This window comes from Babylonia areolata, chromosome 17, assembly GCF_041734735.1.
Source record: "Babylonia areolata isolate BAREFJ2019XMU chromosome 17, ASM4173473v1, whole genome shotgun sequence".
NCBI lineage: Eukaryota > Metazoa > Mollusca > Gastropoda > Neogastropoda > Buccinidae > Babylonia > Babylonia areolata.
Window position 1 is genome coordinate 10,581,954 of NC_134892.1, and position 5,000 is coordinate 10,586,953.

Genomic DNA, 5,000 nt, shown 5'->3' on the forward strand with positions numbered 1-5,000 from the left:
GCACACTCCCCCCCATCACCGTCCTCCATGACGCGCCCACGCCCTGACCTCGGTTACGCCTCGCCTAACACGACGCGGCACACCGACGCCGCCGCCACGGGCCGGGACTCTCTGCCGCGTCGCAAGAAGGAGGACAGACCGAAACGGATCTACCAGCAGGGACCGGTGGAGAAAGCGGCGGCGGGAAGGAAGCGGAGACCTTTGCGCCGCTCCCGCAGCGAAACGGAAGACATCTCCGCCTTGCTTTCGCTGCAGGAGAGGGCGGGGTTGGGCGGCGAGACCGCGCGGAGAGGCAGCGATTCCTTGCAAGGTCTGCTGAGAACCACGCCGACGACGACGACGACTCCCCGCTCGGATCAACCGACGCCCCGACGCCCGACGTGGAGGTCTCTGGCGCTGGGACTGGCGCTGAGTCCGGAGGAGAAGGAGGACATCGCACGTCACAAGAGGAAGGAGCTGGTGGCGTCACTGCGCAAACGTCAGCAGGAGGTGGACGGTGACGTCAGTCGTCGTATCCGGACTTTTTTGCAGCGTTACGATGACGCGTGATTGTTGTCGCTGCTGCTCCTGGTTTTTCGGTTTGGTTGGTTGGTTGCTTATTTGGTTGGTTGGTTGGCTGGTTGTGGTGGTGGTGGGTTTTTTTTTGGTGGTGGTGGTTTGGTTTATGTTATTTTTATACCATGTGTGTGTTGTGATGGAATGGGGTGGGGTGGGGCAGAATGGGATGGGATGGAGAGATGTGGGGATGAGATAGCATGGGACGGGATGGTGTGGAATTGGATAAGGAGGGATGGGAGAGAATGAGATGTGACGGGATGCAGTGGGTTGGAGGTGGAGTGGGGTGTAATGAGATATGATAAGATGGGTTGGAGTAACGAGGGTATGGGATAGAATAGGTTGGGGTGGGTTGAGATAGAATGAAATTGGATGGAATGGATTGAGATGGAATGGGATTGGGTGGGATATTATGGGATGGGGTGGGATGCTATAGGATTGGAATGGAATGAGATGGAATGGAATTGGGTGGGATGTAATGGGATGGGGTGGGATGCTATAGGATGGGATGAAATGAGATAGAATGGGACTGGGTGGGATATTATGGGATGGGGTGGGATGCTATAGGATGAGATGAAATGAGATGGAAAGGGATTGGGTGGGATATGATGGGATGGGATGGGATGCTATAGGATGGGATGAAATAGAGTGGAATAGAATACAATGGGATAAGATGGAATGGGGTGGGATGCTATAGGATGGGATGAAATTTGATGGAATGGTATTGGGTGGGATATGGTGGGATGGTGTGGGATGCTATAGGATGGGATGAAATGAGATGGAATGGGACTGGGTGGGACACGATGGGATGGGGTGGGATGCTATAGGATGGGATGAAATGAGATAGAATGGGACTGGGTGGGATATTATGGGATGGGGTGGGATGCTATAGGATTGGAATGAATGAGATAGAATGGGACTGGGTGGGATATTATGGGATGGGGTGGGATGCTATAGGATGGGATGAAATGAGATAGAATGGGACTGGGTGGGATATTATGGGATGGGGTGGGATGCTATAGGATTGGAATGGAATGAGATAGAATGGGACTGGGTGGGGTATGATGGGATGTGGTGGGATGCTAAAGGATGGGATGAAATGAGATGGAATAGAATACGATGGGATAAGAGAATGGAATGAAATGGGATGAGATTGGATAGAACGGGATGGAAGGGGTCGGGTGGTTTGGGATGGGGTGGAATGGGACAAGACGGGGTGGAATGAATTGGAATATAATGGGATGGGGGATAGGATGGGACTGGACGGAATGGGGTGGAATGAAATGAGATGGCATTGGATGGGAATTTATGGGGTGGGATGAGCTGGAACAGGATTGTACGTAACGGGATGAGATGGATACATATGATGAATTATATAAATGTATGTGTGCTCGTTTGGTTGGGATGAGATATGGTGTGGTGTGCTGTGGTGTGGTATGGTATGATGTGGTGTGTGTGGTGTGGTGTGTGGTGTGGTGAGGTATGGTTGGTGTGGTGTGTGGTGCGGTATGGTATGATGTGGTGAGGTGTGTGGTGTGGTGTGGTATGGTGTGGTTAGGTATGTGGTTTGGTGTGATATGGTGTGGCGAGGCGTGTGGTGTGGTGTGGTGAGTTGTGTGGTGTGGTGTGGTGTGGTGTGGCGAGGTGTGTGGTGTGGTGTGGTGTGGTGAGGTGTGGTGTGGTGTGGTATGGTTTGGCGATGTGTGTGGTGTGGTATGGTGTGTGGTGTGGTGTGGTGAGGTGTGGTGTGGTGTGGTGAGGTATGGTGTGGTGTGGTGTGGTGAGGTGTGTGGTGTGGTGTGGTGAGATGTGTGGTGTGGTGTGGTGTGGCGAGGTGTGTGGTGTGGTGTTGTGAGGTTTGGTGTGGTGTGGTGTGGTGTGGTGTGGTATGGTGTGGCGAGGTGTGTGGTGTGGTGTGGTGTGTTGAGGTGTGGTGTGGTGTGGTATGGTGTGGTGTGGTGAGGTGTGTGTGGTGTGGTGTGGTGTGGTGTGGTGAGGTGATGTGATGAACTGATTGCATTGTATGATTTTTTTTTCTGCTATTCATTCATTCATTCGTTCATTTATTTGTACATCATCACGGCAGGTTCGTCCGTGTCAAATTCCATCTTCTGCTCGTCCAGGGCTCCAGGCTTTCTTTCAGCAGTTGTTGTTGTTGTTGTTCTTGGTGGTGGTGGTGGTGGTGTGTGTGTGTGTGTGTGTGTGTGTGTGTGTGTGTGTGTGTGTGTGTGACAGAAACAGAAACAGAGAGAGAAAGAGAGGGAGAGAGAGAGTCTCTGTGTGTGTGTGTGTGTACTCATTCGTTTTTCTTCAAGGAGTGCCATGATGTACAATGATTATCATGACTGTATAACAATGTAGACAATGACAGCTATGATATAAAGTAACTATTGGCAACGTGTTTTATAATGTTAACTTTAATGCGTATTACTAACACCAATTGCCTTGGCCGCCACACATTTAGTATCGATGACTGATTACTGGTAGGTAGTTGGTTCAGATCCCGTCCGAGGCATTTTATATTCTTTGGAATTTTCGGCCAGTGGGCTGGCTCAGACTCGGAATTGTGTATGCGTGCGGGGATGTAGTTCGGGTCCAGTGTGCAGTTAATCAGTCTGTCAAAGTTTTTTTTGTTGTTGTTTGTTTTGATTTATCAGATTATGGGTATTATTATAGCGCCCCTCTCCGCTCAGAGATCAAGCTCTAAGCACAGGCATTTTGTTGCACAAAGCCTACCTACTGTCTTACCTATGCTGATCTTCATTTCTTAGTGTTCGCAGCTAAGGTTAGCTGCTGTTCAGGCTGTATGTTTATACAGCCGTTTTTTGTTGTTGTTGTTGTTGTGTGTGTGTGTGTGTGTGTGGTTCGTGCTATTGTTCATGACGCTTTGATCGTCAGGCTAACAGCAGTTCATTTAGGACTTCTGGGTCGGGGTTGGTGTCTTTGGTTAATTTTGTCCTTGAAAACAATGAATAGTATACGTGCCAATACACAACCTTGCTGTAATCCCGGATTTCACTTGGAACCAGTTACAAAATAAGCTTGGGGTTCGTACCACAGGCTGGCTGTTAATGTGGATTTTCCTGGTGTTGTCGGAGAGTTGCTCTTCCACGTTGTAGAGTTCAAACTCCCCACAGAGCTTGTTTCCATCGATCCTGTCAAACGCTTTCGTATGGTCAATGAAGACATGGTGGAGCTTGCTGTAATAACTGTATATTTATGTATTCACTTTCTTGTTTGTTTTTTGTGCTTGTGATATTAATTCTTTCGTTCTGCACATAGACATATATACGACGACAAAGAAAAAAAAAACTTTCTCGAAATATAAAGCCTGATCTAAACATAGATAAAATATAAAATGAAATAAAAACAAAGTAACTGATTCCTTATGCTGAAGGGATGTACACTGCTTCTATAGTCTTCTTTCTATATAAATAATGACATTTTAATTCTTTCGTCTTATATCTGTATGTTATCAAAATCTTTACGCAGTAAGCTGGCAATATATGATGAGTTAAGCCTGACGAAGAGAATGTAAAATAAAACTGTACTTTCTTCAAGTTTTTTGTTGCTGTGTTTGTGTCCCCGTTTGCTTATCTGTATGTCCGTCTTTCCATTCTGTTCACACACACACGTGTAATCATAAATACACACAGACACACACACACACACACACACACACACACACACACACACACACACACACACATACCAAAACAATGATGCAGATACACACACGCACGCGCGAAAGAACACACACACACACACACACACACACACACACACACACACACACACACACAGTGAGAGAGACTCACATAGACACAGACCAACACACACACACACACACACACACACACACACACACACACACACACATGTATGTATATATATATACATATATCTATATAATATCAAAAGATAGATACACACAATTATCAAAACAATGATGTACATACGCACACACACACACAGACACGCACGCGCAAACATACACGCATGCTGATACGTTTGTGTGTGCGTGTCAGTGTATGTGTGTGAGAGAGAGAGAGAGAGTCACAACGTGCAACATGTATACAATATTTATGATGCACAGAAAAGAACACACACACATACGTGCGCGCACGCCCGCACAAGGAAGCACACACACACACACACACACACACACACGTACACGTTCGTGTAGCTGTGAATAACAATAACAACAACACCGTTTATTTTGAACTGAAACAGAATTCGTTGACTTATTGTCTCCTCTCTCCAACTCTGCAGCGTCAACAATAACACCCACCACCAGGAAGTTCAATAGAAACATTTAACATCGCTTGGAGTTCCACGAAAATGGAAAATCCCCAAAATGCCACATTTTCATTCATTCGTTCATTCATTCATTTATTTATTCTTTCATTCGTGCCTTCGTTCGTTCATTCATTCATTTCTTCATT